The sequence below is a fragment of the Gambusia affinis genome, linkage group LG01 (assembly GCF_019740435.1).
Source record: "Gambusia affinis linkage group LG01, SWU_Gaff_1.0, whole genome shotgun sequence".
Classification (NCBI taxonomy): domain Eukaryota; kingdom Metazoa; phylum Chordata; class Actinopteri; order Cyprinodontiformes; family Poeciliidae; genus Gambusia; species Gambusia affinis.
Window position 1 is genome coordinate 38,048,318 of NC_057868.1, and position 17,608 is coordinate 38,065,925.

A 17,608-nucleotide genomic window follows, 5' to 3' on the forward strand; every position below is an offset into this window, starting at 1 on the left:
AACATTCCCCCAGATCTTCTTTACTAATTTTATGCTACAAAACACTGTGACTTTTTAGTAACACAGTAAAAAGCAGTGGTTCTATTCCAAGCCACCTTTTGATGATGGAAACTTTTCCGTCAATTTCTTGTGGGATTCCCCAAAGTTATAGTCTTGGTCCTTATGGGCTCTATTTAAAAAATAAAACCATGATGCCTCATTTTGTTGTTACACAGATAACTTGCAGATTTACCCTACACTCAAGCGTAAATCTATGACTTCTCTGAAGGCTTTACTAGATTGCTTGGAAGACTGTAATGTATAGATGACTTTAAACTTTTTTAATCTAACAGAACAGAAAACTGAGGTAATTGTGTTTAGTCGCTGTGACCCTCACAACTTCAGCCTTTTAGAAATTTGTAAAAAATAATAATAAATAATAAAAAAGCCTTTTTTAGAGACCTAGGACAGATTTTTGACATTAATTTAACTTTTGATTGGCAGGTGAAATAAGCTTGTTCATTTAATCTCTGTCTACTTGCAAAAGTTAAGCTATTCCTCAGTTTCTGAAACCTTTAGAGAGCTATTAATGGATTCATCTCATCTTTGCTTGACTATTGTAATACTCGTTATTAAGTGTTACTGTCAGTGGTTAATTGACTACAACTGGTCCAAAACACTATGTCTGTAAGCATTACAATACTCTGTACAGAATTTGAAGTAATATTCTTTGCAGGTTCTCGTTTTTTCTGGGTTTTTTTGACAACAAAAGAGTAACCTTCCACAAGCTTGCCTTTTTTTCTCAGTGACCTCTCAGAATGCAGGAGCTAACAAAAGAAAGTTTGCTGATGAAAAGACGACCAAAGCTTTGATACAACCATCCCTGAATCAAAAAGGTCAGCTGTGTCCAGTCTAAATGACCACAGCCCAGGAAGATGACCTCAATTCCAGTCTAGGGCTTTAGAAGTTTGATTTCACAGAATATCAAAAATTACATCAGTGTTGCTCTTCGGCCTCCTCTTCATGCCACCTTTGAAGTTCTCAGCTTTGACTTCATCTGCCTTTCAAACACCTTCTGGATCAGAAGTCTGTGTGTTTTGAATTCAGCTCACCAAAATACAGTTATATCAAAAAAACCTAGAATATCTAATTGCACACAGGTTGAGGTTTGGAGGACTTTCTTACTGTTAGTTGTAATGATAAGCCACATTATACCAATTATACCAGACTAATAAAATACATTTTAATACAGAGATGTGTGATTAATGAAAACTAGATATTTAATATTTGCTGAAATGTTGTTTTCTTTTTATTATGGAATAAAATTCCAGTAAGTAGAACATATAGTCTATTGCACATGTGTCAAACTTAAGGCCCGTGGGCCAAATCTGGCCCGCCATAAACTTTTATGAAAATAATATGTTTAAATACTATTTTATCAATCAAATGAAAGCAGTTTTCAACAGAAGATTACAGCCATGGGGGAAAAAAAGATTTTTCTCAGAATTTACCAGAATTATTCTGACTTTAATCTTCTGAGATCAAAAGTCAGAAACCTGAGAAAGAAAAGTAAATCTTTTTTCTCAGGATTATGACTTTTGATCTCAGAAGCTTAAAGACAGATTTTTTTTTTCAGTGCCTAATTACATCAATGTGAAATGATGTTCAGTATTACTGAACTTTAAGAAGGACTCGTTGAGTGCAGAAGCGGAGATTCATTCAAATTTTAGGGGTTTGTTAATGAGATGAACCAAAGCGTTTTACCACAACAGGCCCTTTGAGGACATTCATAATCCTGTGAACCAAAATAAAAGTGAGTTTGACACCACTGCTCTAACGTATTTAATATGACTTCAGTCTACCCCACTATGACCTTTCCAGGCTTAAGTAACATTTTACCTCTTTACAAACAAACCCTCCTATGGACTTGGTGCCACTCCTCATCTAATCAATGAGTCAAACTCTTCAAATCATCTGCAGCAATCGCTCAAGCATCAGGGATATACGTGAAATTGTTTTTTGTCTGAAATAATCAGAACCCTTAAACTTTTCCACACTTTTGTCACATTAAAACCACAAATTTCCTGTATTATTTTGACCAGCATGAAGCACTTAATTATTGTGGAGATTAATAGAAATGCTGCAGTTTTTCTATTTCTAATGAAAAGTTTGCTCTTCTACTCTTCGATATGGTTTGGATTTCACTAAAATTCAAGAATGTCCAAAATAAAAGTTCAGGATCATTTACAAATCATTTGAAATGAAAAGCTTCTAGTTGTTAATTTACTACTAGGAAAAAGTTAAGTTGGAAGAAGAATATGATTCTTAATGAACTGTGAAACTTTAAGTGCACAAATAGATGACCCTAAAGTCTGAGTACAAGAGGAGCTAAAGATTGGAACAAGTTGTTTAAGTTGCTGAAGACTTTTTATCACCAGGTGGTGAAATCCCACTCTCTTGTTTTAAGGTGAGCGGTGACATCAGCGGTGCAGTGGACCTGCTGCTCATTAAATCAGAGGAAACAGGCTCCACCGGTAAATACAGCAGCCGCCCACCAACAGTACAAGCAACAACTGCTCCATGGATCATTTCTGTGCTTCTATGCTTCCCACCGTCAGAAATGTCAAAGGTCTTCTGTTTGCATATTCCCCTGACAGAGGAATAATTGGGAAAATATATATAAACCTAGATTTATATAAGACACAACTTCAATTATAAATGCATTACTATGTATTTTATGTAACTTTGTAGGTCATTTATGCAGTAAAGCTGTTTGTCTGAAAAGTAGTTATGAAACACAAAGATTCATAAAAGATACCAGAGCAAGATTCGGGTTGTTTTTCTGCACAAACAGGTTTCAGTCTGCTTGCCTCATTTCGTTACTTCACTTTGTTCTGATATTTCTTGTTTCCCACATTTGACTTCAAGTCCCCACCAGTGGGTGGGAATTTGTTTCGTCTGTTAAAAGTAAGCAGATGTGTGGGTGAAGGGTAAGGTAGTCAACGAGGTTGTGAACACAATGTCATATTTATAAGACTCCAACATCACCGCCACCCCCACCTCTAACCAGTACCACTGGTTAAATGCACGATGTGAGCTGTGACAACTTTAAAGCTACAATACACAGACAACCTTAAGAGAACTGGGTAACGATCCCTTGATCTTACATTTTGAAAATTATTATAAACATACTTTTACAGGAAATGATAAACTCAAACAAGTTGGCAAATAGGAAAAGAGAAAAAAGTACATTGAACACTTCACACCTGTCTATTAGTGGGTTAGCATTCTCCTGTGGAAAGTAATTGCAAATTCTTTGCAGAAAATTACAGCTATGCAATTACTTTATTATTATGTAGTAGTCTACATAATAATAAATTAATTGTGTAGAAGAAATTTTTCTATAGAATCTGTGTCAAGACTTGAAAATTGATGTTTCAAGTCTCTCTCTTGCTAAGTTTGAACTATTTTGCAAGACATAATGAGCAAAAACATCAGTCTGCAGATTAATAAGTTGGCAGATAAATACCTCCAAAATCTTTTGCCTGGAAATTCATTGTCTGGAAATACAAGACACTGGCTGAAGGAGGTTGAATACAAATGCACGCCACACTTTTCAGATTACTAATACAAATATGAAAAAGTTAAAAACATCTCTTGATGGTCTTTCACATGAAATTAAAACAAATATTTTGAAGTTTGTAACATGAGAAAATATGAAGAGTTTCAAAGGCAGTAAAGACTGTTGTCAGCACCTGTCATAAAGCATTTAAAGTAAATTTAATTTAACGTGTTTCATGTTGCTTCTTATAATGGGATGATACCTCACTGCGTCACAGGATGTCTAAAGATTAATGCTTGAAGTCTTAATGGAAGAGAAAGTGTTGACCTCATGGAGCAGCAACTAACATAATTTCCTCTCTTTTATTTACCTTTTAGTAACACATTACAGTGCAGAGCTCTACAATAAAGTAGATTCCTTTTTAGCTTGTTCCATCTTCTCTGTAACTGTTTTATAATATTTACTTCTTTACAGCTAATTGTTTTTTGTCTGAAGTTGACAGTTACATCATTCACTGCTGTTTGTTTTTAATTCAGCTTTTGCTCTCTAATTGTCATCAAAGTGTGAGTGAGCACTTTAGTGGTAAAAGCATTAAGTGCTGCCAGTAATTCAAAAGACAATGACTCTCATATTTCACTTGAGATTATTTAAAGCGATGCTTCCAAGGTGAGAGAAAACGGTCTTTTTCGTTTCATTTTAGAAATGACACTCTTTGGCAAACACCTTCATTCTGTCTCTTTCTGTTTCAGTTGCCACTCATATGGGGAATGCACAGACAAGTATGCAGAAGCAAAGAATAATATAAAATGTGTTACTTTCTTCATTTGCAAGTTTGATGCTAGTTGCAGTCTCTCGTGTTTCTGTTCTGTTGAAGATTTATGAAAGTGAAATTCTGTCATCTACTCCCTGATGATTCTGACACTGAAGATTTTTATCTCCTTCCGAGCTGCAGAAGATGCTGTGCAATCCAGATGTGTTTGAACAAGATGAAACCAGGAGCTTCTGAGGTTTTAGCAAACAAAACTCTTCATGATTTCATTTATTCACAATTAATTGTGGGTTTATGGTTTAATTTAGCTTAATCAGACTGTTAATACTTTTATTTTTACGTTGCACAATCTCTGTAGACCATCAAAAGTTCTTGGTTCTCTTGTGTCCCCATTTTTCTTCAGCTCACCCCACAAAGTTCTGCATATGATTCATACTGATTCAACTAATTTAATTGCTTTAAAAGCCAAACTTGGTAAACATTTTAATTCAAACATATGAAGATAAGAGATACAAACCAAACTGGACTTTGGTCTGAATGCAATATTTTATATTTATTTTTGCAGAACTTGTTCATTCCTCTCAAGATTCTAAGTAGCATACTGACTTTCAAATAGCGTAAACTCTTTTTTTCATTCAAATAATTGTCCTAATCTGTCTTTTGAGAGGAAAAAAGTAGCAACGAGTGAAATATCCAATCTACCAAGTGAAGAGGCAACAGCCAAAATGTTGTTAATTAATCACGGCATGAAGTCTAAGACATAATGTGCAACCAACTGAGAGTGTTTAATTGCATTAATATTATGAAACCACCAGGCTGTAAAGTTCAGATTTAGAAACATATATATCACAGATTTCTTCTTTTTTTTTTAACGCTGAGTCATGGTAAATATTTATGTAATGCCTGTCATTATTCCAATACATAAAAAAGACATAAACACATCTTCAGTTTTTTCTTCTGATCTAATGGATGTTTCCCAGAGATGATAATTACCCAAGAAACATCACAGAAACACAAGATCCTAAAGAATACAAAGCAGAGTGGATCACGGATTGGTTTTAGAAGGAAGCTGTTTTCCACACCTATAATCAAAGTCTTGATAATCAGCATAGCTGCTGAATTATAATACTGACAGGAGTTATTGACTTATAAAGCAAAGTAGATTTAGGGAGAAACAGAAAATAGGATTGGCATTTTTGAGTTTTTCATTCTGTAATTCACCTTTTTTCATTATTTAGCATTCACTTCTTGTGAAACATAATCACAAAACACAGACGCCCCTGAAAGAAGCCTGAAAAATAAAAAGAAGCATGCCGCCTGATGGAGCTAATGAGGCTCGTCTAATTGGGTATTCAGTTATTCTAAGCCCTTTAACAAACAGGTCATGCTCAGTGTTCCTCCTGGAGGGAATGGTTAATCATCCTAGATACAGTGGGTCTAATTAAAAATATCCACCATGGGGTAAAATAATGCAAAGCTCAGCTTGACTGGATTTCACACTATAAAAGATCACTACAAGAGAAATATGTAAAACTTTCTGTTTAGTTTTTTTTTATTTAATAAACATTTCTCCCCCACACCCCTTTTTTTTTAATTTTTTCACATTGCAATAAATACATCTTTACATACAGCACACAACCTCTGACTCATGTTTCAATTCTTACATAGCAACAATGTGGTATCCATGGAAACTGAATTAAACTTCAGACAAAGGATATTTATATCATATCATCAGTAGCAGAATGCAATCATTCTTTAAATAGTAATGATTTCCTCTACTAAGAGCTGATATTTTTGATTTGCAGTTTGAGGTTCTCCAACATGCTCTTACATTTTGCCACTTAATCACAAAACAATTGCAAAGTGTTTTTTTAAATGGAGAAACCTTTATAGTGCATGCACCCTTTTAGTTTCTTTCTTTCTTCTGGGGCAAAATGTTCCGGTTGTAAATCTCAAAAACCTCTCTCTTTTAAATATATTCCTGGCAAATGAGAACAAATAATTTTAAACACATGAATAATCAAAAGGATAGTTTTGTTTATCAAAAGGACATTTGTGACAGAACTTCAGGAACATAGATAATACCTTTTTTAAAAGTGAATAACAAATCAGTTCAAAATGGGCAACACATTTCTAACCCATATTTTAACCAGTGGTGGGGAGAGTATTCAAATATTTTACTCAAGAAAAGTTTTTACTTTCACTGAACTTTCACTGCTTTTAAAAAACTGATGCACAGTTTATGTTTGTCATTTCACAACTCTTGCAGTTGTCAGATGGTGCAGTTTTCACAGTCATGAGTCTTGCTGCTGTCCTCAAAGCCAAAAGTCATCAGCAGCTCCCTGCCAGCAGGATGACTCCTAAAACCTGGCTGCACAGTTGGAGTTCACACATTCCTAATTTCCTAGCAGAAAATATTTTTTTTCTTACAAAAATTGCTGAATGAAAAATGAAAACTAGAAGTTACCATTCTCAGTTAGGATCAATAAGGATTCACAATTTTTTCAGATGAATAATGAGAGAAGTTTTTATGGCTTTCTTCAGATGATGATGTCACGACTTTGTGAGGCTCTGATAGGGTAAGCACAACATTTGAGTTAATTACGGTTTTATACTGTGAATGTATTCTAAGGCAGCATCTCAAACTCACTTATTTTTGTGTGAAAACGAAATTGGTCAATCAAGACAACCGGAAGAGAGTTATGGATCTCCTTAGGTATAGTTTCCAGCTGCCTGGAGTTGAAGCATGTCCTGAACTATAAGCAGCATGGGAATATCCAGCCATCAGACCTTTCAGGAAGGTGACACGTCCCAGACATGAACATGGTTTTATGTGACAAATGTATTTTTTTAATCCCTAAAAGCAAAAATATTTTTTAAAAAGTGTCATTATCCACAGTGAAACAAGTCCACCAAATAAATAGGAAATAGTTATATTACCTATGAGGAATAGAAATAGTAAACTTAAAAATTTGAAGAACACTTAAAGCGTTTCTATCAGTATTCTGGAATTCAGCAAATATAAATAATTTTAGGAATCCTTAATGTTTTAGTCTGATTTAATGTCAGACGGTGAGAAAAAAAAAGGATTATTTATTTGCATACAGTGTAAATATGTCTTCAACTCTACAGGAATGTAGTTCAACTGAATAATTGACACAAAGAACCTGCAGGGAATGTGGAGAGTTTTTATATCTAGAGAGAAATGTACTGGTTACGGTATTTCAGTTTGAGACTGCTGAAACATTGGTGTGTATCTGCATATTAAAGCTTTGCAAATTAATTATGCTTTTTTTTATTTACATATTTTTTATGCTTTTTCATCATGAACATGAAACCCTCATACAGAAAAACACCCAGACTGGAGTCTGAACCCAAGATCTTCAGTGTTAGCAGCTGTCATGAAGACAAACAATGATAAAAATAAACTTTCTATCACTTTATAATTTATTGAATATCATGTTATATGTTTGACCTTACATACATTTTCAAGATGTATGATTTAGAGAAAATCAGCAGTAGATTTAAGCTTGTGTTGCCAGTTTTTGTAGTATTAAAGTTCAGCTGTTTGTTGGATAATCACTTCAACCTGGGAAAAAAAATATTAAATAAGACATTAAAAGAAGAGAAAAGGGGATATGTATGGCTTTTTTATATTCAGTAAATTAGAATATATGACCGAGAAAGTTTCATTTGTCTCAAAATGTCTTTAGAAAATAACCTTTAAGCAGCTATTATTATAAAGGTCACATTTCTGTTTGTAAAAATAGTTATGGGTTAGATGTAATTTAAAATGTTATGTTTTCATTAACTGTAACCAGAATGTCATCATAATTAACACAAATAAAGACAAATAAAGCATCCATCTGTGTGCAATTAATCTATAATATGTGTTTCACTTGTTTTAGGAAGTTTCTAAAAACAAATGGACTTCTTGTCTGAAATTCAGACTTAACATTAGAAGCTCAATATAAGAAAGCAGATTGATCTTCAAACTAAATATCTTGAGGTAATGAAGCAAAGACGGTTAAACTACTTGCACAATCAAAAGCAAAAATTTTCATTCTGCAGCAGCTGAAGGATCACAGAAATGTTAACCATGGGCCTGAGACCTTGAGCTATTTTTAGAAACTCTTCCATGTGAACCCCTGACATCCGAACGTGAGAATCTGCACAAAGAGCCTTTGTTATTACTGCACTGCTGCTGTTTCCTGCCTTGTTTTGAGGAAGGAGGTGATTTCTGTCACCTAAAGCTGCAGCTTTCTAACAGTAACATGTCAGCTGGATGTTTTGTTTGTTTGTTTGTTTTTCTTGCTTTTTTATAAGATGATTTAATGAAACAGTAGTTGAAATTGTCTATTATTATTCTTACCTTCATTTCATGAAAAAAATCATGCTTGTGACATATTTTTGGTTTCTTCTGCTATTTTTTTCTTTTAATTTGCTTTGCTTTGATTGTCAGCTTGTAATGTTTTGGTTTGGTAAACACTTTATATTTAGACCAAAGTAAAATCATAAATGAAACATAAATCCTGACAGTCAGACTGCTGCAGGAAGAAACTACAGAAAGGAAGAAGAATCAAGGTCTTTAGAAAATTGTGTTTTAAATGTTTCCAACATGCCTAGGAAACCATCTCAAGGTATTTAGAACTGAGAGTATTTGTTAATATCTGATAGTGTTTGATGTACACAGACATTAATAAACCCCATTTGTCAAGGACAAAGGGTAATAAAATGTTGGAAATCTACAACCTTGCTCTGAAAAGCAAAATTATGAGAAATCTAATTTAGCTGTAAGCTTTGCCTGGATTTACTGCCATAGGTTGAGACGGATTTCTGCAAAACCTTTTACTGACTATCATGCAGATGTTTACGTGAACTGCATAAGGCGCTCACTAAAAGCAGTAAAAAGAGTCTTATTATGACTTCACTCCACCTTATGTTCATGCTGTATTTCTGAGCTTATATCTATTTCCCCTCAGAGCTCCAGATCTGATCTGCCCTGATACCGTTTTTTTTTTTGTTTTGTTTTGTTTTTTTTTAACGGCAAAATCAAAGAGCGTCAGAAAAAGAAAGCAATAATGCAGAAGTCTTCACGCCTTCGAGCTTGCAGCCCTGGTGTCAAGAGACAGAGGTGTGCTCGGTCATACAGGAAAGATAAGGAGCTGCAGGTCTGCTCCAAAACTGTGACTAATCTCCTGAACTTCAGTCTCAAAACAAGCTATTTCAAGCTCGCTTGACATAAAATACCTGTCAGCTTTTACAGCTACTGAATAGTGAATAACTGTATATTGATTTCAACTTGATTTGCTTCTCATTAATTGTAGATAAACAGTCATAATCAATGAGATGAATCATCTCTTCCAGTTAGACTCATTTGTCAGATTGAACTTCCTTTAAGCAGGTGCTAAATGTGCTTTTTATAAAGCCCACATTTCTGTATCTAAATATACTTTTTTTTAAATCATTTTGTTGTTACATTCTAAGCTTAAATGTTGTTTTCTTCAGCTAAAATAGGAAAATAATCCTAAGTACCAGAAATAAAGGATGAAAAAGTCTGTGAAATTTAGATGTATAATATGCAGCTCAATTCATATAATATTTTATATGAATTGAGGTATTCATGTATCATATGAATATAATATATTATGTGAAAATATAACATATTATTCATATAAAATATTAGATTATATAATATGTTATATGATATATATATAGCTCAAAACGAATTCAGCTATATGAGTAGCTCAATTTATGTAATATATTATATGAATTGAGCTACTGTTGAAAACAGCCTTCAGACATTTCTGTTTAACAAAATATTTGGTTAATTTTCTTGGATATTGGTTTAATCTAATTAATTTAATTATTTTTAGCCATTACAATTGCTTAAGACATAAAGGGCATCTTAAATAAAATCTATTATTATTACTACTGAAATAAATTAACTTTTGAGGAAGGTTCTAATTTACTGAATGTGTCTTTATGTAAAAATGTACCAGAAAATTACCTTACAAAGAACAAAAAAATTGAGACAGTTACATTTCCAACTAAACAAGCGCACACTTTGTCCTTTTGTCAAGCAAACTCAATTGCTCTAAGTTATGCATCTTACTGAACTAAGTTTTAAAAGATACTTTTGAAGTGATAAATTAGAGTTGTGGGTTTGCCGTTGTCCTACTCTTTCCATTTTCAAGGCATGAATTGAACAGCTCTTAATGAGACGTTCAAAGCTCGGGAAATTGTGTCATAATCTATATCACACTGTAGTGGTCCATAACATAAAATCCCAATAAAATACATTGAAGAATACATTGACGTTTTGTTTACTTTGGGTCTTAATACATTAGCAAGGTATTATCTATTAAAAAAAAAAATCTATTTCTTTTAGATGCAGCCTTTCCTCAGGTTCTCCATTTTCAGACGCACTGGCTGTTCCTCGTAATGTGTTAATATATGTTAAATATGGGCTGTGATGTTGCTTAGTGAACCAAGTGAGAATACTACAGCGTTGATCCTCGCTGCTGGGATCTGTGGATGTGACCTACAACTAAAAGACCCATTAAAAGCTGATCTAAACGCTCTGAAATCATCTCAGTTTGAGTCAGCTCCTTACTGCCCATTATGTGGACCTTCATGTTTTCATATTGCTGCATAATTTGCTTTGAGTGAGGAGTGGGAAAAGTGATCTTCTTTTTTAGGAATGATCACACCACAGATGGACCAGTCCACCTGCCAAAGGAGGTCTCTAAATAGATTCCTGAGTAACTAAGGGTAGAATTGGTTGAGCATCCAGGTGGGAAATTTGACATTTAAAGGGCTTCAGGCTGAGCTATAAAGTTTCAAAAGAATCAATTTGGCTACAAGAACTCACTGAAAATATGACAAACCCGACTATGATTATTTTCCTCTAATATCTGACATCAGATGGGTTGTTTTTAGTATCTCCCGTAGAGCTTCAATGTATTTTGAGGTTGTCAGTGTGGCACTGATTGCACGGCTTTTAAAGTGGAAGAAAATAATATATATATTATTTTAAACCAATATTTAGTTATTTGCAGTGAATCTGTCTAGTTTTTTCTGTACGTGGAGCATGATGTTGGAAACATTTTGACCTGGCAGCTGTCAGAAATAGGCTTAAGTCACAGACACCTCCCACTCATTTCCACGCCGTCACCCACCGTGTTCTAACTTCTCTGCTTTGTAACTCTTGCTTTACAGAACAGGCAGTTCTGGGAAAGAGCTTTTGCCCCTTACAGATTTCTGTTTTTCACACCTACATCATCATTTTTTAAATACCAGACAAAGGCAACCTTAAAAGGTACAACAGGTAGTTTTTAAATTATGATTTTATCTGTAATTAGGGGAAAAATGTTACAAACTAAACCTAATAATTGGCTATGACACTTTTCGTTTTCGTATAGATCCTTTTAATAAATCAGGATAACATTATTATTTCAGTAACTCACATGTAAATTAGACAAAGACCAATATTTTAGCACCTTTGTTTTTCTTTTAATCATAGTGTTATTCTGCTAACAGCTAATGAAACACATACAGCAGATCAATATCAGAAAGGAAAAAAGAGAAGCAAAACCTTTTCAAATTACCAGCTGTTTCCATCGACCATAAAATTGGTAAATTGCAATTATGAAAACGAATTTGCTTAGTGGAAACACGGCAATTTAGAAAAAAACTCACTGTTTTTGATCAAACGTTTTTGCACTAGGATGAGGTGGATTTTCAAAACTATTACAATAATGTGCAAGGAAACACATTTTTCCATCACAACACGTCGTGTTATAAACAATTGGATGTTACAATAGACATTGTGACATTGTAACTGAAAAGACAAGGAAGACAACAGGACGTGGTAGGAAGATAATGATGTTTTTTAATGACTCATTGCGTGAACAAACGTATTCATGTGTGATTTTAGTTGCATTTCTTACTTAATAGAAGCACCACAACTGCTAAGTTATGTTTTTTGACATTACTGGAATATCAACAACGTGTGTCCATTTGTAATGGGAACACAGATACTGATCCTCATTCACACTCATAAGAAATCCTGACATTTGCACTTCCACTAGTTCAGCTGCAGAGGATTAGGACTGATCTCACAGTAAAACAGACACACCTGGTGCCGTTTCTTCCAGTTCTCTTTCTTCCTTGCCTGTGGACCAATAGCATACTTGCTATTGAGTTTTCTCAACAAAAAAATGCTGACTACATAAAATGTGTCACATGACTTCAGGTTTATTCTATTTGTTTGTCATTTAAATGCATGCGAAACTTGAATCCAAGAGAAAAATGGCACCGTTTGGTCTCAAATAGGCTGATGCAACTGAATCACTTTAGACTGTCTTCACTCATTTACATAGTTACAGCTATGTCAACACCTCACCCCTGCTAAAGGTGTGTGAAAATTCTTAGAATAACTTCATCTTCTGTTGCAGGAAAAGAATGTGAAGTTATCAAAAATACTGCAAAGTCGACACTTTTTAATGTACTTTTACTGCAATTTTCCATTTCAAATGTTATTGTTTACCAAACTTCACGACAATAGTGATAAACATTTATAAAGACGGTTTCATATTTATGACAGGTGTTGTGTCAGTCTTATGTCCACCCCTTCAATTAAATGTTACTGTATAACAGTAGGTAGATTTCCAGACTCATGAATATCAGCACAGATATGATTTAGCTGAATTTCATGCTCCGGATGTTTTTCCTGTTTTGAACAGTGGCTCAGAAATTTGTGTCACGTTGTATTTATACAAAAGAGGAAAAGGCAGTCATAAATTACTAAATGTATTCAAGCACACAATCAAAATTAAAGTAAGGAGAGATGTTTTGGTGACATTTATGTAATAGGTGCAGTAAGTAGGTCATTAAGAACATTATTCTCCAATGGATTTACTCTTTAAGGTTTGATTTCCATATGAAGCGCTTTTTAGAATCAGCTCTCTGCTGCTCCTTCCTGGCACAGGGTCACATAATAGGAAAATTAGATGATCCATCTTTTTTATCCTCCTACACTCCTCTTCCCAGATAATTAGTCTTCATACAGCAGAGATTGCACCTATACTGGAACTCTGAGCAATTTCTCAAGTATATTATCACTTCAGGTCAAAAACAGTCATTAAAAAACTGCATAATGAACATAATCCTCATTACTATTAAGACATTTGTCTAAATTATTTTAGAAATTAGTTTCAACAGCAGCTGACATGCTCAGAGGTTTTCAGCACAAAGGAAGCCATTTTGGTTCCTCTGATGACAATGGCACATTAGAGAGCAGCAGCTGTTAAACTAATGCAATAATGGAGTGAAAGAGACTGTTTGACTGTTAGAATGGAAATAAAGAACTTATTCAGACAATCCCTCCCACAGTGTACCCGCCCCCTGTGACTCTTTCCATGGTTGAAACTGTAGAGCCTTAAAGTGGTTGAATGGCTTTTTTTCTACTTAAATCTTTCTCACTGCAGCGCTGAAATGTCTGTGTATCAGTTCAGGATTAAAATAATGGTTGGAGCAATTTGAAAGCCACATGCTTTTAGAAAATCAATGGTAAACTCTTGAAACTTTGTGGGTATGTCTTTGTGTTAAATGTGGTTACAAGTTTTTGTTTTTTTTCCCCACAGACTGAGTGAGTCAGAGTCTGAGTGCTCCTGTCCATCTGATCGATAAACCTTTAATCCGTTCATTCAACCACTGATCAACTTTAAGAGAGATGATCTAGTTTAGAAGAAGCTTACTAAAAATTTCACTTCAACATTTTAGTTCTTCACTACCCAGACGTCTTTGCAGAGGAAGTTTGATTTGACACAGTCTGGAGGTTGCCTCACTGAACAGCAGTTATACATGGTGATGGAGAGTAGCTTTTTTAAAATAATATTATTAATGATTTGCTGTAGCAGTGACAGAAAGAAACTTAGGATTTTCCTGGAAATGCTCGTGAGAAATGACCAAAAATGATCAAAAAGGGTTCAGAAATGTCTAAATTTGCCTCCAGTAATCTTCCAATTATAAAAACCATTAACAGAAAATGCAGTTTATTGTCTAACATGAGCTACAAGAGTTTCTAAAAATTGGTTCGCATACATTTGCGTGACTGGTAATAGCTTAGCATTTTTCTGTTTCAGGAAAAGACATGTTTCAAAAAAATGATTTTAACCTCAGTGTCAGAAGTTTTTAAGTAGAAGTATAATGTAAAACCAATTTTTAACATAATATTTTAATACCATACCTGGAGTGTTGCTTTATTCCTTTCATGCATTTTGGAGAAACACTTTAGTCTAGACCAAGATGGGTGCATCTTGGTCTCACCGGACCTTTTCCACAAAGATCCTCCTCAGAGCTGCAGTTTCCAAGCTGAGTTTCTACCTCACAGATTTCTCATCCCCACTCAGCTCCTGTAGACTAGCCAGCAGCAATTAGCAAACACCTGGTGATACTACACATTAGTTGAGCTCATCATACTAGCTACGTCTCAGTCCAACGCTGGTAAAACATTGTTAAAGGCTTAAGCAGGAGCTTCTTAAAGAGACAGAGGCCCATTTTCAATTCTGAAGTCAAATTTGTTCTAAGTCCTGTTTGATATTTACAGCATTTTTCTAAATTAAACTTACATACCCCGCGTTTCTGTAGTAAATGTGTGCAAAACTTTGTTGATATTCAATTAATGTGTGACTTGAGGGATGTAAAAATATCTTTCTTGTCAAGAAGTGAAGTTAGCGGGGGCAGATGCAGTGGACCCAGGTGAAATGATGAAAATGCTGATTTTAATGATGTTGTCAGAAATTTTAAAAAAGCCTAAAGTCCAGGCAGCCCTGAAAAGAGCAGAATGCTAAGGCTCAATACTGGTAGCAACTGGTAACTAAACAGACAGCTGACAACAAGACAAATAAGTTTCAGCAGCTCTGACAAAGAACAAGGAACACAGGTGGCATTAGAGGGTAATCAGGGAACGAGACACAGCTGTGAACAATCAAGGGGTAGCCAGGACAGCAGGGAGACTTAATTAACTGAAAAGGACACAAAACCTAACTTAACACTGAGAAAAACACAAAACCTTACATTTCCATTGCAATTTTGTGAAATACACTGATTTAGAAATTTTAAAAGACCACCTCATCCTAATGCAAAAAATGTTAACTGCCATGTTTCTATTAAGAAAAATTATTTTCAATATTCCACATTATGCAATTATAATGTCAATGGGACTTGATTGTGCTATAAAATGGAACAATGTGCCTGGAAAACACATAATACAGGCCCTTTAATATTCTGACACTGAAATGAGAGAAAGCTCGAAGACAAACAGATTGTTTGCCGTTCCCAAAATATGCCAGCTCATTCATCTGTTGTAGCCTTGATAGTGCTGCATTTTATTCTCTGAAAGAAAATCATTTTGATTACAAATGTTCTCTGATATGTGTGTTTTAGTGGTTTCTTTTATGATCTTCAATATATTGTGTGCAACACTAAACCTTTTTTTTTTTGCATAAATGCACTGCCATCTACCTCTTTTATTTATAACCTCAATGTAAGACAGTGCTTTAGTGAATCTGTTGAAAGGTCTATCTTTTTATCTTCACTGCAGTTTAGAGATAAAAGGTGCCTTTGAAAGCGAACTTGGCTGTTGAGCACAGGGGGATGAAAGTGTCTTAAAAAAGGGGGTGGAATTTTCTCCAGACAGAGCACAAGAGAAGCAGAAGAATCAGTGACTGCAAGATCCTCTCATGAAATGATGAAAAACCAACAAACTGAAACAGTAATTAGTAATCAGGACTCAACAGGTGACAACCTGCAGGCACAATCACTGATGAAAAGACCTCTGGAGAAATGCATGCTTTGCTTTCCTAGTTTCATTCTTCTTTGTCTGATATTCAGATGAATTTATGTTTTAAATCTGCCAGAGGTTTCACCAGATTGGGCTGAGAAAGCACAGCATGCCTGAATCCTGGCTTTCTGCGTTTGGATCAGGATGAAGAATTGCAAAGACAGCAAGGTGTTGTTATTTGTAGTATTTCTGAACACCTTTAGACTTTTTGTTTGTGTGCACTCTTATCTTAGCTTGCCTGTCAAAGAGAAGTCATAAGAAAACGTTATTTTTCCAGCTCATTATAATTGTTTTCAGACACTAACAAGTCCTGAAACGGATAAATAAACGACCATAAAACCAGATAATATCAATAAATATATAAGCATATTATAATATAAACAAAGAAAAAAATTAATTAGAGTTGTTGCACTATTTTTGTGTGAATCACACTTGAATTTGTTTATTGATCTGACTTAAATTCAGGAAAAAGTGGCTTTCTGTGATATGAACGTGTTATAGCACGAATCACCGCATCAATAATATCTGTCTCTGAATAGCCTTTGGTCAACCCACTTTCAATTTGTCTTGCCAGGCTAGAGAAGGTCAGTCGATCCTTCTGACCTGGTTCTCCGATCTGTCCAAGAATCTTGAAATCTTTGCGCCACATTGAATTTTCTGAAAATGTTGGAGTCACGTTTATCTGTGAGAGTCTTTTTCTGTCCATTACACCCTGGGCCTCTTTTTCTTTCTGATGTAGTGACAATCTTAGTGCCTCTATTTCTTTTTGCAGCCTTTCCTGGTCATCAGATTGAGTTTCTACTCTAGGTGACTGTTCAACAGACTTTACTTTATTTATTGTGTCCCAGATGCCGAGATATTCTGACATGCCTTCATCTTCAAGGCTAGCCAGTTCCTCCCGCTCAAGATATTTGATGATATATGAAATTAGTTGACTGCGTGTTTTACTAGTCAAAGGTTCTCTTCCAGGTGCTGAGAGTTTCAGTATGATGCATACTTCAATCAGCTGCTCAACTGTCAAGTTAAACAATGCTCCTTTTATCTCCAGCTGAAGATTTTCCAAATCCGACTCCATAATTTTTTTGTTTTGTTTTGGGATTTCAGAAACAACAGGATGGGGCCGAACTGCCTTCAATTGACTGGTGTTGATCTCTAGTGGTCAGTGCACACTTCAGGATACAAACTGTCAACTGCTGGCTTAAGACCTCCACGGTGTTTTCTGCAATCTGGGTTGTTTTGGGATGATCAGCAGGAGGGTTCCACAGGAATTTTGGGAATGGTCCTCTGCCAAACGGATCCCAGCGGTGCCTCCAAAATGTTAGCCTTATAAAAGGATAAATGTAAGAGAAGAAATGACCACGATGAAATCAGCGCGCTTTCACTTACTCTTGTATTGAGCATAGAGAAGAAGAACATAGAAATCTCTTTTCTTACGATTCTCAACCTAACT